We start from the raw sequence: 19,321 nt of genomic DNA, 5'->3' as shown, positions 1-19,321 counted from the left end.
GTCAATAACTGGGAAGAACTTGGTTATCAGGTGTGATGTGCTCTCAGGGCTGCTGTACCTGGCACAGGTCTGGCCTGTTCCTCGCTCCTCTGCCTCAGCAATCACCCGGGACGTCTTCCAGTTTATCTGGGAGTCCAAGATGGAGTAAGACCAACAGGTCACGCTGCACAAGACCCCTGAGAATGGGGGCAAAAGTGTACCCAACGTTGCCCTCACCCTGATGACTAACTTCGTGTGTGGCTGTATCAGGTGGTGTGCGGATCCAAAGTACGTGGGCACCAAGTGTCACTACGTGCTGAGGTTCTACCTGTCCCTCGTGTTGCAGATGATAGGCTTGGCCCCTCTACTGCACAACATCCCAGTCAGCTGTACATTGCCGCGCTACCTGTCCTTTGTGGAGGAGTTCTTCCAAGTAAACACCTTTGACAACGTCCAGCAGACAGTGGTCAGCGTGGAACGTACTGCTGACACTGCTGCACATTGACACTATGGATTCTGTGGGTTTGTTCCCAGTGCAAATGGTCCAGACCATCTGGCAGAGCGCCTCATCGCCAGATCTGACCAACAAGCACCAAGGCCTCACTTGGCTGGTGGTGAGAGGTGCACTCCTAGTCAGAGCTTTCCTCTACAGATGATATATCACCCCCAATGTACGCTGCTCTCGGGATGGCTGCAGCAGGGAAGAAAATGTCACCCACCTTTGCAGACTGTGGATTTGCTAAGAGGGTGTGGAGATGGATGCAAGGGTCTGTGTCCCAGTTCATCCCCAGCAGCTGCGTGACAGAGGACTCTCTGATCTACAGGTTGTTCCCAGGGACACACACCGAGGCAGAGATCAAGTGCTGTTGAGAGAAATAAAGTACTGCAGATGCTGGAATCTAGATGAAAAGCATGATGATGCTGGAGGAACTCAGCAGGCCAGGCAGCATCCGTGGAGAAATGCAGGTGGTCAACATTTCAGGTCAGGACTCTTCTTCAGGACTGAAGAAAGGTCCTGACCCAAAACGTTGACCGCCAGTTTTTCTTCATGGATGCTGCCTGGCCTGCTGAGTTCCTCCAGCATCATCATGCTTTTCATCAAGTGCTGTTGGAAGGTCATCAACTCGGTGAAGGATGCCTTCGGTCTGCCTGAAACTTGTTGGTCTTCCAGCACAGTGAGATGTCCGTAAGGGAATGCTGCAGACCGGCACAGTCCAGGCTGCAGGAGTACGTGCTGGGGGACGTACTGAAGCTCGGTGCAGTCAATGCAAAGACTGTGGTCCTTCCCCACAGGCCCCTTCTGCTACTGCACATGGAGGGACCGAGGTGGATGGGGAAGCCCCTCAATCAACGAAAGGAGTATCACCTCAGGGAGCCACGTGAGGGGCAATGGTGCTATGTTTGTTTGTGTGTGTTTTTTCTCTTTAAGGTTTTACACTACTGGATGTAACATCCATGGCAAGGCACGGTAGTGTAGCGGTTAGCGTAACGCTTCACAATGCCAGCGACCTGGGTTCAAATCCGGCCGCTGTCTATAAGGAGTTTGTACGTTCTCCCCGTGTCTGCGTGAGTTTCCTCCGGGTGTCACATTCCAAAGACGTACAGGTTAGGAAGTTGTGGGCATGCTATGTTGGTGCCAGAAGCGTGGCAACATTTGCGGGCTGCCCCCTGAACACTATGCAAAAAGATGTATTTCACTGTGTGTTTCGATGTACATGTGACTAATAAAGATAGCTTATCTTGAATGTTAAGGCTCTTTGTTTTTTACACTGGTTCTTGCTTTGTATATATTTTTTTATTATGAATAAAGTTTATATTTGAAATAAAAAAAATTCTTTGAGAAAAAGCTCACTTCACTTTCATGGGTTGAACTTTGCCATAAAGGACAAACTAGCTGCCCATCTTAGTGACTACCCTGCAGGATAAGTGAATATTTTGTGGCCCTCTGGCTCACTCTAACATGGAATCAACATGCTGCGCTCATCAGCACATACACTCCAACCCTGGAAGCAATGGATGAGGACAAGGCCTCTACTCCAACCTAGAACAAATCCTGGGACACAATCCAGAGGAAGATAAGCCAATCCTTTTGGGCAACCTTAATGTCAGGATTTGAAAAGGCACAATACTCTCATGAGATCGATAGGTAGGGATGAAGGAGGGAAAGCTAATTCCAAAAGAGTCTTCCCCTTGACTAAATGCTTGGAGTATGGTTTTATCATAAACACTCTGTTTCACCAGAAAGGCAAGCACTAAACCTTGTGGCAACATCCTGATCTAGCACTGGCGCCTGTTGGATTAAATCATCTTGCAAGTGAGAGACCCCAAGGATGTCCACATCACCTGTGACATGACAGCAATTGATGACTGTTGGGCTGAGCACAACTCATCCATTCTGTTATCTCCTTTATCTTGACCCTAAAAGAATAACAACAATGCAAACACCCTAGCAAGAAAATCAAAGTTGAAAGTCTCAGGGATCCTGCAAAGATAGCTCTTCTCAGACAACCTGACAACCCCCAACCAACAGGAATTGCAGAGTGTCCTCAATGTCTGCACTGCCTCATTAAGTCCAACATAATTAACACCTGCAAGGAGACCCTTGGCTTTTCTACCAGAAAACACTAGGAGTGGGTTGATGAGAATGATCAGGAGATCCAGGAGCTAATTAACCACAAACACAAGTCGTCCTTAACTAGGAAGCTTCATCCTGCTCAATGGGTACTGAAGGCCATGGTTCAGCAGAAGAGCAGTTGATGGATGGGGCGAGCATAGGGAGGTGCAGAAACTCACTGATTACCCTGATATGTTTTGGTATTGGTTTATTATTGTCACTTGTACCGAGGTACAGTGAAAAACTTGTCTTGCATACTGATTGTACAGGTCAATTCATTACACAGTGCAGTTACATTGAGTCAGTACAGAGTGCATTGATGTAGTACAGGTAAAAGCAATAACAGTATAGAGTAAAGTGTCACAGCTACAGAGCTACAGAGAAAGACAGGCCGTTGGTGATGTTCACTCCCAGGAACTTGAAGCTCTCAACCCTCTCAACCTCGGCACCATTGATCTAGACAGGTGCATGTATACACCACCCCCTTTCCTGAAGTCAATGACCAGCTCTTTTGTTTTGTTGACATTGAGGGAAAGGTTGTTGTCATGTCACCATTCCACTAAGCTCTCTATCTCCTTCCTGTACTCCACCTCATTGCTGTTTGAGATACAACCTACAACAGTGGTATCATCTGTAAACTTGTAGATGGATTTAGAGCAGAATCTGGCCACACAGTCATGAGTGTATAGGGAGTAGAGTAGAGGGCTGAGGATGCAGCCTTGTGGGGCACCAGTGTTGAGAATAATCGTGCCAGAGGTATTGCTGCCTATCCTCACTGACTGAGGTCTGCTTGTTAGAAAGTCCAGGATCCAGTTACAGAGGGAGGTGTTGAGTCCTAGGTCTCGGAGTTTGGTGACAAGCTTGCTTGGGATTATTGTATTGTAGGCAGAGCTGTAGTCAATAAACAATAGTCTAACGTAGGTGTCTTTACTGTCCAGATGCTCCAGAGCTGAGTGTAGGGCCAGGGAGATGGCGTCTCTGTAGACCTGTTTCGGCGATAGGTGAATTGCAGTGGGTCCAGGTTGTCTGGGAGGCTGGAGTTGATGTGTGCCATGACCAACCTCACAAAGCACTTCATGATGGTGGATGTGAGAGCCACTGGTCCATAGTCATTGAGGCATGTTACCTTGCTTTTCTTCGGTACTGGGACGACAGTGTGGATTCCTTTGTGCCGTCAAGTCATTTTGTGATAGCCAAGGCCGAGCTTTGCTAAGAACCAAGAGAGGAGGGTCTTACCAAGGATAGAAAGGCAGTTAATGTGCACTGAAAGAGATACTTCAAAGAAATGCTTGACAGTGGTTCTGTTCTTGGTATGAGCACTCTTGACTTCATTTCACAGCAAACTACCCAGTCCACCCTCACTGCCATCCCTAAACCAATAAGAAGTTGAAAAGGCCAAATGCCAACCAAAAATAACAAGGTCTTAGGAACAGATGGTATCCCTGCTGTAGTTCTAAAATTTTGCAGAGAGGAAGCTCTGGCACAAATCCGTAATCTCACTTCCCATGCCTACAAAGTGGTGGGCAAGTCTGGGAACTCCTGAGATGCTCTGATTGTGGCCATCTGCAAGAAAAGATAAAAGTCAAATCATGGTAACTACAAAGAGGGTTCTTGCTGTCTGGTACAGGGAAAGTCATCACCAGTGGCTGAAGAGCTGCTCCCGAATTGCAGTGTGTGTTCCATCTACCTAAGGGCACAGTGGACATTACCTTTATTGCATACCATCTCCAAGATCAATGCAGGGAGTTGCATCGACCACGATGTCTGTTCTTCTTTGACCTCACAAAGCCTTTGATGCCATCAGCTGAATGGAATTACAGAAAAGCCTCCTCAAATTCAGATACAGAAATTTGCCTCCATCTTACAACTGCATTCTGATGGCATGCATGCTGTGATCTTAACCAATGGACCCACAACAGCAGAGCTAATCTCAGTGCAGAATGGTGTTAAACAAAGCAGCTTCATCACCCCTGTACTTTCCTCAATCTTTCTCACCACAATGTCAATCTCACCCCCAATAAACTTCCTGCTGGAATAGAGCTAATCTACAGGACAAAGGGGAAAATGTTGAATCTATATCTCCTCCACTTAAGAACCAAGGTCACCCGTACATCAGTCACTGAATGCAAATGACACTTGTGTATGCACACATTGAGAAGTTGAGCTTCAAGTCATTCTAGACACAGTCATTGAAGAGGATGTGGTTTGCATAACATCTGCAAAGCAAATGTCTTCTACTCACCTACAATAATATACCAATACCAATACCCCTACTGTACAGCACCAAACTCCAAAAATAAAGTACAATTGAGGCCCTATAAAATGTGAACACTTCCCATATCTTAGGAGAAATACCTCAGTGAAGGCAGGCATCAATGTTGAAACTCATCATCGCATTCAATGCACCAACACGGGCTTTAAATGTCTGAAGGAAAAGATCAGGTGGAGATGAATGGAAGTCTTCTCCCAGTGCAGCTACCTCAAGGTCAGTGTGCAGCGATGTTGAGACTCCGGCTGTGCATGAAGGATCTGAAATGGAGCACCTTCTCACCACAAGATTATGGTACTTGATTGAAAGTTCTGGTGATGAGTTCTGCCAAATGACTCTGACCATCTGCTGAAAGTCTGTCAAGGAGTAGCATTGGAGTACATTCCGAATACTGCCTGATTGTCTTATCATCCAAGATAAGACGGTCTTCTGATTTGAAGGACCGTTGGTGCAATGCAATCCTGCTGAAAGGAATGTTCTGTAACAACATGGCCAGACTCATTCTTTGCAATACCAGTAACCTTAGCACATTGTGACACGGTATTTGCTTTCCCAGAGCCTACACACGGCTTGATGCATCCTTACACAGAGGTAGCCAACAGGATGAGAGCCAATTTGAGCACACGTTTTCCACCTTCCCCTAGATATTTGTGCATGTGTCTCTTTGGACTTGGTCCATTGTCGACCTCCAGGAGCAATGATGCAAAGAGTTCTGGGAAACTTAGAGCAGCAATACTGAAGATAAAAATCAGGACAAAGCAAGTCTTCAAATGAGAATAAAGCAGGTCTTCTCTCCACAACACTGTGTGCTTCATCTCAGTGATGATCAGGACCCAACCCCATCCTTGGAAAAGTTCCCTAGTTCACTCTTGCATGACATGGGTATGTTCAGACCGAATAGCTAACTGTTTCGACTTGATTTTACACTTTATGTTTACGGTTTAGTAGGTTTGAAGATTGCGTTGATTAACATGCACAGTGTTAAAAACATTATCTGTTGTGTTTCAGCCTTTGGATACCTTGCCAAGATCAAGACCAACCTGCTGTTTTTGAAGAAGTGCGGCTTACCACAGCTCAGCAACCATTGGCAATGTCATGATGGTGGTCCCACAGGCAATCGATCTGGTCGTGATGCAACAATTGCCATTCCGCTGGCCTGGGTATTCTGCTATAGGAAGGCAACATCATCACTGGTCAATGAATTGGCTGGCAGCTGCCTCCTTTTTGTAGTCCTGATACGTATATAAAACACTGCATCTGGCTCTTCAGTGTGTATGCCCCAGTTCCGAAGCACAAACAACTGGCTGCTTTCCAGCAACTCTCACTGCCGCAGGCAAACAACCTTTCACCACTCTCTGTTTCCAGTTACTTTGTAACTACTGCCCCTTTTACTCCATGGTCTTCAGTCTTGGAAAGCTGGCCTATCATGTGGACCTTATCAAACACCTTTTGGAAGTCCTTATGTATCACATTAACCACATTTGATCAACCCTCTCTGTTACTTCATCAAAAGACCTCATCATGTCAACTAGATATGATTCACTTTAACAAGTCCATGCCAACTTTCTCTAATCAATCCATACTTGTTTAAGTGTGTACTAATTCGGTCCCTGACTATCGTTTCTAGAACCTTCCCCATCATCAAGATTAAACCATCAGGTCTAAGGATGTGTGCTTGTTCCTGCAACTTTCATAGAATAAAGGGGTAACGTTATAATTTTGCAGTCTCAAGGACACCCCTGAATCTGTAGATGTAGGGATGGTTATGCCCTCACTTCCCTCAGCAGCTGAGGATTCATCCCATCTAAATCACGTGATCTAAGTGCAGCTAGTCCTTCCAGCATCTTTTTATCAATTTGTAAGCTCTAAGAGATGGGAATCATATACTGGTTTTGCCAACAACATCCACACTCCGTCAGTGAATGAAACAAAAGTAAATAAAGATAGAAAATGTTGGAAACACCCAACAGGAGAGCATTATCTGGGGAAAGAGAAACAGAGTTAACACTTTAGATCAATGACCTTTCATCAGAACTGGAAGAGAAAGAAAGGGATGTTTCAAGTTGCAGAGAAGTGAAGGGGTGGAGAGAGCAAAGGGAACACAGGATTGTTCCTATCGCAGACATCCACTTTGAGTGACCGCATGATTTTTCCTCATCCTTCCTCACATTCTCTGAAACCTTTGATGCAGTTGACAAACGATTCTTCTGCACCTGCACTTCAGGAAATATCCAGCTTAGTGGGACAGGCTTGCTTGGTTCTGCCCATATCTATTTAATCATAACTAGAGCATTGGCTCCTCTTTATGTTACCTCAAGAGTCCCTCAAATCCACAGCTTTGTCAGGTCCATTTTTGGGGCAAAAATGCTCTAAATAAACAGCTCATTCAACTAAGTTACCTGTGTCCTCAGTTGCACAAGGTCCCACTCACTCACCACCACAGAGCTTGTTTGTTTATATTGGCTCCCAGATCTTCCATGTTTGAAAATTAAATTTCCCATCCTTGGCTGGAACGTTGCTGCCAGGAGCAAAGGAATGACATTTACCATTCATTGTACATGGACTTCTTGTAAGCTTTTGAACAGCAACTTTGAGCTATCAGGTATCTAAAATAGAATAGTCCCTCTTTGAGGAATCCGGGAGCAGTGTGTAAGGAACATTACGTGGGATAAGGATTTCATTATGTGGGATGAAGACCAACAACAGAACTGAAGAATCCTGAAGAAAGTGCAAGTTGGCATATTTAATTCAATTAAAACCAAGGACACAAAACAAAGAGAGGGAATGAAAGATGGGACCAAGAGAGAAATGAGACAGAAAAGCAAAAAAAAAATCAACAATAATTAAGTCCAAGCAAATAAAATGTTATACCCATAAAGGAAATTTGCAATGCCAAAGAGATTGTTGGCAGTAATTAATATTTACCACTTTTTTTAAAAAATTACCCAAATGGAAAAGTCCTATTACATCTTGGTCTGATTAATGGGTATCATACCAGAACGTACCACAGATTTACACTCTAATATGTGTTTTGAAGCAGCAGTGTAGTTCACCTTGTGGAGGAGTATGGCAAATCAAACAGCAATTCCTTAACTTTTGCATTTTACTCTATATATGCAGACCCAAAACATCTGTGTGATTTCCTCCATAATAATGTTGAACATTGATAGCCCCTGCCATCTTTCCTTGCCAAAGTACAGGCAATGTTTTATACTGGTAGGATATATAGATTAAATGGCAGGGACCTCAGGAGCATTGATGTACAGAGTGACCTTAGGATGGAAGTTCACAGCTCACTGAAAATGATGATACAGATGGATAGGGTAGTGGAGTATACTTGCCTTCATTAGCCGAGGCATTGACTATAAGAGTTGCGAAATCATTGGTTAGACCACACTTGGAGTATTGAGTACAGTTTGGTCACCACAGTACAGGAAGGATGTGGTAGCCATCGAGAGTGCAGAAGAGATTGACCAGGATGTTGCCTGGAATGAAGGGCTGTAATTATAAAGAGAGATTGGAAGAGGATGAGTTTATTCTCACTAAAACTTATGAGGCTGAGTGCTGACCTTGCAGAGGTTTATAAAATTATGAGGGGCATGGATAGAATTGATAGTCAGCATCTTTTTCCCAGGGCAGGGGAGTCTAGAACTAGAGGAGCTGGTGGAGGCAGTTACAATTACAATGTTTAAAGGACATTACAGGTACTTGGATAGGAAAGGCAAAGAAGGACATAGGCTTAATGCAGGTAAATGGGATTAGCATTCATAGTCATCACAGTCAGAATAGATGAAGTGGGTTGAAAGGGCCCGTTTCCATGTTGTCTGATTCTATGACTTTTGAGACTAAAAGGAGTATTTTTTCCATTAGGAACGTTATCCCTATATTCCTCAGAAGGATGTAAAAGAGAATCAGAATAACGTCATGTCATTGCTGTCATAGTAATGTCAATCATCACACAAGGGGGCTTTGTCCATTCACCCTGACTTTATTTACATCAAAAGAATATGCAATTGCAACAAATTAAAAAAAACTAAACAATTCCTTAGATAAACTGCAAATGGGCTACCACATTCAGTTTTGGCCAACTTTAATTACTTACACAAGGGATATGAAAGTCACTGGCAAGACCAGCATTTATTGCCCATCCCTGACTGGCCCTGAAATATGCTGATGAGATGTTTTCCTGAACAGCTGCTGCATTGTGGTGACGGCCTCCATAAATGCTGTTAGAAAGCAGATTCCAGGATGTTGAGCCAACAATGATGAAAGCACGGTGATATATTTCCCAGTTTAGTATACTGTGGGACTAAGAGATGGTGACAACCAAACTACAATATTAAATTAAGAGTAAAAGATCACCATCAACTTGATAGATTCAATGGCTTGGTTCCATGCTGCAACATTTGATGATTCTATAAAGTAAATGTCATTGAAAAGTTGATAACTGAACCAGATGTCCATGTATCTTGTGAAAGTTTAGAAAGTAAATTTGATACCAGATTCACAAAATTGAATGCCAAGATCAGAAACTGTCTGGCTCAGTCGGGGGTGGGGAGTGGATGGTGCAGGTGGTGGTGGGGGAGGGGTGGGGGGTGGAATCAGTGACTAAGGAAAGTTGCAGATGGCGCCTTTACTACTGTACAGCCCGAAGGGAGATGAAACTCATCCTGAAAATCCACAAGAAAACATAATGGGCAACAGCAAGAATTAGTAAGAGTTTTGTAAGCCTCAGACTTATCTCAGAGCTGGTGACTGTTGCTGTAAACCATATTTTATCCCATTAAATTATTCTTTAAATTATGCAGCATAAAAAGAAGTCAGCTTCCACCAACATAACTACAGATCATGATGGACTTGATATCAATGTTACTGATAATAGTACTTGAGTCCTTTGTGCGTCTGGGTGACTGTTCCCTGCTATTTTAGCAGGTTAACATCACTGTTACAATATTGCACTGAGGAATACCACACAAACACGTAAAGCATTCATGCCAACATAAATAGCAAGCTTCATGTGCTTTAATGTATTAAAAATAGAAAATGCTTAAAATGAAGAGGTTGATCAACATCAAAAAGAGGAAGAGATGTTAATGTTTGACAGGTTCCAAATGTATACCAACAACCTTCAGCTATAAATCAGCTCCTCCTCCCTGAATCCTTCCTCCCCCTCTGCTGGAAATTACTTGTACAACATTCATTCTTGGATGAGCAGAAATGTTCTCCAGTTAAACATCTACTGCTGAAACTCTCATCCCTGCTTGTTGTCTCCATTCACGACTGTTCTGCTGCTCACTTGAACAGTGTCCACTTTGATCTTCCTCATCAAAAACTGTATTCCTCCAATTCTGACCTTTCCTGTGTCCCCCCGCTTCCGTTGGTCCATCTTGATGGCAACATCTTCCGGTGTCTAAACTGTAAGCTCTTCCTCTCCCTAAACTTCTCCACTTCTTCTCTCCCTTGCCCCCAAAATGCTATTTAGAACCTACGCTTTGACTCCTTATTGAGCACATGTTTTAATGTCTCACTTTTTGACTGGGTGGCACTTTTGAATATGTTACTCCTGGGATATTTTACTACATTTAATGTGCTACCACAATACATCATCAATGAACAGATATCAGAATTAGTTTTTGAGGTTTTATTTTGATAATATGAACTTCCCTTTATTTCTACTTGAAGCGATTACAAAATAAAAACATTTGAAATAGATAAGTCAGAATAACATATGTTCATAACAATCTCCTCCTCTGCCTGTCTGTCTAGGGAGATGGTCGACGAAACGTTGAATGGCATTGGCTGTGAGAATATAAGGTTTAATGGTGGTTAAGATTATTTTAATCATTTTCATGGAAGCTTTACTATGGCATAATCAAATTATGAGGAAGAGTCTAACAGACAGATCATGAATAAAGGGGGCTTTGATTTAAATAATGGTTAGAAGGATTGAAAGAGAGTTTATGGAACGTTTTTTTTAACAGAAACTGGGGGAGGTCTGAAAAGATGGTGGTGATCATAACTCTTGCCACGTTTAGGAAGTAGCTTAGGTCAAATAGCTTTTTTTAACATTACCTATCAAGGTTAAATTCCCATTGAAAGCTACCTTTATTTTCATACTTAGATGCTTGTAACTCTTCCATGGTTAATTTTATTTAGCTTGACCAGTAAACTCCATTAATCCAAAAATATGCACCAAATTAAGTGGCACAAATCTGAGTTTCCTGGAGAAATCAATGCAACATGAGTGTAAATCTCTGCGCAAACTAAGAAAAATAAATCTGTTTGACTGGAACAAATAGATCACATTACATTTAGTATTCATGTCTCCGTTCAGTTATTTCGCTTCAGTATCCTCACTGTCCAATAAAATTGACAGAACGTTGAGTGTACCTGAAGGTGAAATAATGATTATTGCATGTGAGTGCCTTTTCAGACGCATCCTTGCTTTTATTTGTCATTACTAATATATTCAAGCCCATGTTTGAGTTTGTGGCAGCTATGCAGCTTTTAACACAATGCTGTCTTCTCTAGATAAGTGCCATTTCTTCATAAAGGCTACTGTATAAAGTGGGATCTTCTTCAATTCCACATCCAAGTATCTGAGGTTTTAGAAACCAAAGATCCACCTTTCTGCTCTGAGGCCCATAATTTGGGATTACTTTGTGGATGCATTATTCCATAGCTTGGAGTGGCCACCCGCAGATTTATTTACTTCAATTAGTTTTATATTTTTAAAATGAGTACTGAACATCTGTTCCAGTCTTAGTACAAACCCTGTCTCCTATCTCCAGAGGTCTGCACTTACATTTGATTAATTTGGGAAGGAGAATGCCCTCTAGACTAACCACAGAGTTACAGCATCTAGAACCTGGCAACAAGAGCCAAGCCTGACAGCTTTTCTATGTAATAAGTACAGAAAGGGTTGGAAAGACTTTACACATCAGAAAACGTCCATGAAGAGAGAAACAGAGTTAACATTTTGGGTGAATGATCATCCGTCAGAACCTAACTGTATGCACTGGGATCAGAGCAGATCAGTTTTGACAAAAATCCTTAAATCCTCAGCTTTGGGTCAGATCAGGCCAGGCGACAGCTGCAGGACCTTTATAATAAAATGCACTTGAAATTAATGGTTGGGGACCAAATTTTAAAAGCAGGACACATAGTCAAGGGGACCAGGCCATCACTTATGTATTGAGTGGCTGCATGTGTTGGCCAGGACAGGATTCTTAACAAGAGTTAGATCAGTTGGGTTGAATAGCAAAAAAAAATCGTTCTTTGGGCTTGGGTCTGACTTGGCTCAGGATGCATTTGAATTGGGTTTTAATTTTTGTACCCAGGTTTACTTCTATGCTATTTCTAAGTAAATAGGTGTTAAGAGATGCCTTAGAGATCATAATCAGAGCAAAAATACAAGTTAAACTGAATTCAAGCAATGGATAGTGATGCCAAAATGGGTGACAGTGATTTGGAGATTTCTTTAAAGGAAAACATGGCAAAATATGGAGAAAAAGCAAAGGTACAGCTTAGTGCAACTTCAGTTGGCGGGGGTTGGGGGGTGGGAGGAAGTGGCTAGTTATAGGTGTTACTTTTAAAACAATGGGGAAGCTAATGGTGCTTGCCAGTAATTATGCACAACTAAACTACGACAACATCAAACAACAATAAACTACATCAATTTGTGATTAAACAGGGAAATCAAAAAAATTATCAGCAACTATGACCTTTGACGTTTAATTATATGTTATTACAATTTGCCTGTCCACTCTTGTACTTATCTCTCTATCCATAGGTTAATACACTATTCCATACTGACATGGCCTCCTCTACTGCCACGTTGAGGCCAGACGCAGGTTGGAGGAACAACATGTATTCCGCCTTGAGAGTCTGCAACCTGATGGCCTCAACATTGATTTCTCTAACTTCTGGTAACCCTACTCCTTCTTTTTCTTTCTCCCCCCCCCCCCCACTCCTTTGTCTTTCCTTATTCCTGTGGCTCCCTTCCCCCACCTTGATGACCTGCCCATCTCCTCTCCTCCTCCATCCCATGGTCCACTGCCCTCTCCTACTGGATTCCTTCTTCTTCAGCCCTTTGCCTCTTCTACCTATCACATCTCAGCTTATTACATCTACCCCCCCCCCTCCCCACCCACCTACCTTCCCCCTCTCACCTGGACTTGCCTATCACCTGAACTCATCTATCACTTACCTGCGTGTGCTCCTCCCCCTCTCCCCACCTCCTTATTCTGGCTTCTGCCCTCTTCCTTTCCAGTCCTGATGAAGGGTCTCAGCCTGAAATGTCGACTGTTTATTTCCCTGCATGGACGCTGCCTGACCTGCTGAGTTCCTCCAGTGCTTTTTGTGTATTGCCATGATATTTTAAGTAGTTTAAAGCCTTCTAAACACAACATTGATTTCAATAAATATAATATCTTAACCACTGCTCCCAATGTTTTAGGAGAGCAGGTTATTGTAATGATGCTGCTGTTGATATTTACAACACCTGCAAACCCAACCTTTTATTCTCTACTTGTCACATCCTGGCCACTTTCAAGAAAGGGAGACATTTGATTGTGTTAACTATGTGGGGACAGTGGTGGGGGAGGTGGTTGGGGGGTGCGGGAGAGAGAGGATCCCCCTCCTCTACGCCACAGGGAATATCTTCCTCAACCTCCTCTTCCCAAAGAATTAAACACAGATTCCACTCATTAAGAACTAAATCTGATATAATCTTCAACAAGTCCAAGGAAAATACAGGAAGTGGAACCAAACATTGTGCATGGTCTTTTTTAACTTCAGTAAAGTCTTTGACTCCATCAACCAAGAAGAATAATGGAAAATTCTACTGGTATTTGGCTGTGTATTCTACACAATGACGTGCATTCAGTACATCACAGACCTAATCTGAGTGCAGAATGGTGTCAACCCTCTTCCGAATCTTCCTCGTTTCGATACTCCACCTCTTGGCCAACAAATTCCCCACTGAAGTAGAGCTCTGGGTCTTCCCTGTTTCAGTACTCTACCTCATATCCATCAAGCTCTCTGAATAAAGTAAAGTTACAGAACAAATAGTATCTGTTCAACCTTCATCTCCTCCATTCCAGAACTGAGATCACCCCAACCTTAGTTATTGACTTACAGTATGCAGATGATTCTTGTACTTGTGCATATTCAGAAACTGACCTCCATGTCATTGTTGATTCCTTCACTGAAGTTTATGAGCAGATGGTCCAATAATAAATATCTAGAAGACTAGATCGTCAACCAAACTGCCCCCACTGTACAACACTGCCACTGACTGTCAAATCCATGTGAGTTGCTGAAAAACATGTCACTTTCCTCATCTCAGGAACCCCCTCTCAGTAAAGCCAGATATGAATGGCAAAATTCACCTGTCCCCCAGTGAGCCAGCACAGTCATCAGCCAACTGTGAATAGTTTTCAAACTCTACATCAACTCATGGTCTAATGAGCACCAGGATACTCTCCTGTGTGTTCAGAAAAGCAGGCACCTCAAAGCACTGGAGCAGCACTACCAACACTGCCTCTGCAAGATCCTCTAAGTCTATTAGTAGGATCGACCAACCAATGTCACTGCCCTCCCCTGGGTCAACATCCCCAGGATTGAGGTTCTGATCATGCCACACTCTCTTCACCTCCCTAGGACCAATACTTATATTACCTCTAATTTTCCACCACTCTACAGTTTCTCTTCCATTGTCCCAACTCCTCTCCAATCAGACCTCTTCAATGAAACACACCTCCTGTTGCCTTGACATTCTCGCCCCTCAGCTCCCACTAAAACTGAATTTCCTAAAGACTGCGCCATTGTTGTCCTACTAATGACCAATATCCAACACCCTCTTCCTTGAACATACTCCCAGATCCAGCTCTATTTTTCTCAAAGCACCATTCTTAAGTTACTTAAAGTCAGCCTTGGGTTTGTCATTAGACCACTTTCACTAAAGTTTAAAGTCACATTCTCTGCGACTGTGGAATGTTCCCTCATTTTGTCTGTTTTGATCCCTGATGCAATATATTTTTCTTTGCCCATTGTCCTGGTTCACACCACCCACCTCTTGTCTTGCACCACATTTTGGTCAACTTTCATGCCTGTTTATTTACATTGGTTCCCTGCCCCCAATTATTTTCAAGCTCTTCCATGACCATTGCAAACTTCCTGCATCTTTATCTGATCCTACATTCTAACCCTTGTTGCATCCTTTCAGCATATTGTCCCACCATTAGAATCAGTACCTGTAGCTGCCTTGACCCTATTCTTTGCAATTACACATTCAAATATTTTAAATCCCATCTTTTAGATCAACCATTTAGCCACCTCCACCAAGCGTCTACAGCAATTTTGTAGCTGATCCTTCAGCGATTTCTCAGATATTTATAAAATATTATTTCTAATTCTCTTTGTAAAGCAAGGTCTGTGAAATTAAGTGCAGAATGTTGCTGAGTGTTTTTGAGGGTCTGAGAAATGTTTTACAGTAAAATGTTGATAATCTGTTATTTGACTGTTCAGAAATCCTGATGGTTCGGCATTTGGCTCCCCAGGCACTGATTCCCATGCTCCCATTAGCGCTGGAGCTTTGTTTCCTGCTCTCCCTATTACGCACTGGGCTCCAGTTCTTGTGCTCCCTTTAATACACCGGGACCCCAGTTCCCATGCCTCCTTTATATTTATAGGGCTCCAGATTCTTACACTCCCTTTAAACTCACTGGGGTCCTATTCCCTGCATTTCTGTGAAACTCACCTGATTCTGATTTCCATGCTCCCTTGAAACCCATCAGGTTCTGTTTCCCATGTTCCTTTTAAATTCACTGGGACCCTTTTTCCCATGCTCCCTTTAAATGTGCCTAGTTTGTTGAAGAATTTATTATACCACTGTGTAACATCGAAAAACAAGTGAATTAAAATTGTGTGGAGTACTAATTGGAAAAAAAATCCAACAATCTGGAAAATCTGCCAGATCCAAGATTAACAGAGTGTTACTTATAGGGTCCAAGCAGTGCTCCATGCTTCAAAGGTGTTTAGGCGACACCTCTAATCTCCTTATCTCTTCAATGGAATTTCAGAGAATGCAGAGGTTTTCATAGTTCTGTATTTGCTTTGTTTTTGTATTCCTTGAATATTTAGCATGCAGTTTCTATTCTTTTGCTGTTTTATCTACCTTTAAATTGGTTTCTTTTTGGTAGCAAACTTCTTAGGAAAAGGAGTTGACCCAGAAATTTTTGAAAGCCACTGTGAACAACCACACGGGGTTCAGAAGATTCGCAGAAAACGTTTGATGGCCTTGCCATCTCATGTTGGAAAAAATGACCTTGTCCACACAATGTGCTCCAGTGGCTTCAAGCAGATATACTGGAGATAAAAGCATTTGAATTTTATTTTAAAAAGGCGATGCAGGGAGGTTATTTTGGTATTGTTCTCCTAGCAGCAGTCCAAATAAAGATAAAAACTCACACATACTTAGTGCCTGTAACGTAATAAAACATTCCAAGGCATCCAAACGTGGGATCACACACCAGTAGGTTTGAACATAGGAACAGGAACAGGCTATTTCGTCCTTTGAGTCTCTTCTGCCTTCAATAGAATCATGGCTGATCATGTGATCTAATGCCATTCACCTGCCTCCTTCTCCTATCCCTTAATACCCTTGATTAACAAAATCTGTCAATTGCAGATTCTAACTTAACAATGCACCCAAATCAAGTATAGTTTGGGAAAGGGATTTTATCACCCTCTGTTAGTCAAACCTCACAGCATCATTCCTTAAAGACCTGGTTCTAATTTTTAGACAATACCCTCTAATCCTGGAATCTGGCACCAGTGGAAACAGATTCTCTCCACTTACCCCATCCGCTTTCACTACTATCTAAGTATTTTTCTGCACCACTTCTGATTGCACTATAATCTGTGCACTATTCTGCTGCTTTGCACTCGTCACTGTATTTATTGTTTGTTTATTAATACCATGTATACCCTTTACTCTGTGAGCTTCATGCAAACAAGGAATTTCATCACACTCTAGTGTATATGACAATAAACTAATCTAACCTATCTTGAAAACATCTACCAAAACCTTCTTAATTCTGTTGAATACAACCTAGTTTTGTATAATCCCTCTACATTCAGAATTCAGAATCAGATTTTATTATCACTGACTTATATGACATGAAATTTGTTGTTTCGTGGTATAATTTGGAGCCCATGCTTCCGATGAAGATCCAATGGCACTGTGTAACGGGAGAGCTTTGAAGAGACGTGTAGCGGGCTGGAACACCTCGCTGGGGATTCCAGAGTGTGTGGTCAATGGGTAAATAGAAGTGGATTCACAGAGTCGAAAGAATGGACAACACACTGTGATTTCACAGCCCTAAAATGTTGCAGATGTAAATGGGACACATGTTTATCTTCACAGAGATAAAAATCTCAGCATATAAAATCAGAGATTCCGTATGTCTCTGTTAGTTGCTTATTTCATGTACTGTTGAAGTTTGGGTAGCCTGAAGAATAAGATTACACATACATATTTTAAACAACCAGCCAGCATAAATAAAATAGGCATTGCTATAACATGTCTATGAAGTTTAAAATACTTAAATTGAATTTAGGAGGCATGAAATCTCCCCTGGGTAAGACCACAAAGATTTACTCATCAATTAATGTCAACAGAGCAGATCATTCGGTGCTATGGTTGAGGCCAGTGATCTTGTGTGAAATGTCTTCACACATCAGCTCCCCAGCAGGAATCACTTGATAGAGATCAGCAGTGAACTTCTGTCTGATCTTCCTTGTCCACAGCTGTTTGATGCCAATGTTAGTAAAGTTAGTACAAATCAGCAATTGAACATGAAGATATTAATCGAGACATTAGAATGGCAGAACCTCTTGCCTTGACAGAGCTCAGAATAGAGAGTGTTATTGGACTCATATTGTCTGCCCAACAGAGTTAACTGAATGTGATTAAGGTCTCAGTGCTGGGGATGTGACCTGGGAGAAGACACTGACATTGGTTTGCTTATCCTACCAGTGGATTTGGAGGACTTTTTTGCAGAGGCAGTATTAGTGGTGTCCCTCCAGTGTTTTGAGGTGCTTGCTATGGGTGATCCATATCTCAGGAGCGTACAGGAGAGCAAGGATCAGTGCTGCCTGGTAGAACATAAGCTGTGTGCCAGGTTTGAGGTCTTGACCTACAAACACTTCCCTTAAATGGCCAAAAGCTCCGTTGGTTTACTGAAGGCAATGCAGATTTTCAACATCCATGGCTGCCTTTGTTGAGAGGGAAAGGTTGGTAGATGACCATTGATGTTAATTGTAGGGCCCATTCCCTTGAATGGTCCAGTGTACAAGCCAACACTGAGTTAAAAGCTTAGCCTCCAAACACATGTGTACCAAAGTGTTGTTTGCAAACATGTGGGTCAATGACTGGAGTGACCTTGGTTCCAGAGTGGGGGTGACTTAGGTTAAATAGTTTCCCATTTGTCCTGTAAGTTACCTTCACTTCAGCAGGAAGCTTATTGGATTTTAAGGTACAGCATTGTGTTGAGAAAGATTATGACAAGTCTAGATGGCAAAATATTACTAGATGGACACAGGAAACGATTCAAGGAATCTCAAAGCCATCCCCTTGGCCTGTGGGAATTCCTGGCCCATGAACACTCAAAATGAAGAAAGAGCATTTGGAATGGCACTCAGAACCTCACCCATGCTTTAGGAACACACATGGCCCAGAATAAACAGTAGAACAAGCATACCACCTGCCAAACTACCCACTCATCTGCTCCATTTAGCATTGGATCAGAGTCTGTATGCACCACATTGGCTTCATTATCTACCTCAGAACTGACAGAAATGGCCTGGAAGCAAGAACCCCAAGATTCTTTAAGATAAAAGAAAAGTGGATAACCTTTTCCAAGAATTATGTCAAAATAGCTGTGGATGAAGTTGATAGAGTCACGCTGTAAAAAAAACTAGGTCCTTCAGCTCACTGAGTCCATGCAGAACATCAAGCACCCGTTTACACTAATCCCATCTTATTCTCCCGCATTCCCCTCAACTTCCTCCAGATCCTAGCACTCACTTACACACTGGTGGCAATTTATGGTCGCTAACTATCCTTCCACCCCACTTGCCATTGGGCTGTGGGAGGAAAGTGAAGTGCCTGGGAAAAACCCACATAGTCACAGAGAGAATATGCAAACTCCACACAGACAGTACCAGAGGTCAGGATTGAACCCAGGTCAGTGAAGTTCTACTAGCTATGCCACTATCTCACCCGATGATTTTTGAATATTAGTGGATATTACAGTTAATATATTCAATTGTGTGAAAAATTAATAGAGTGCCAAATGGTACAGCCAAAACAATAGAGTACCCAGGACAGGAGGTATGTGGGACATAATTAGGCTTTATTTATATAGTGTTGTGATCAGGTCATGTCTGACATA

This window comes from Pristis pectinata, chromosome 8, assembly GCF_009764475.1.
Source record: "Pristis pectinata isolate sPriPec2 chromosome 8, sPriPec2.1.pri, whole genome shotgun sequence".
Classification (NCBI taxonomy): Eukaryota; Metazoa; Chordata; class Chondrichthyes; order Rhinopristiformes; family Pristidae; genus Pristis; species Pristis pectinata.
This window is presented reverse-complemented; position numbering follows the sequence as displayed.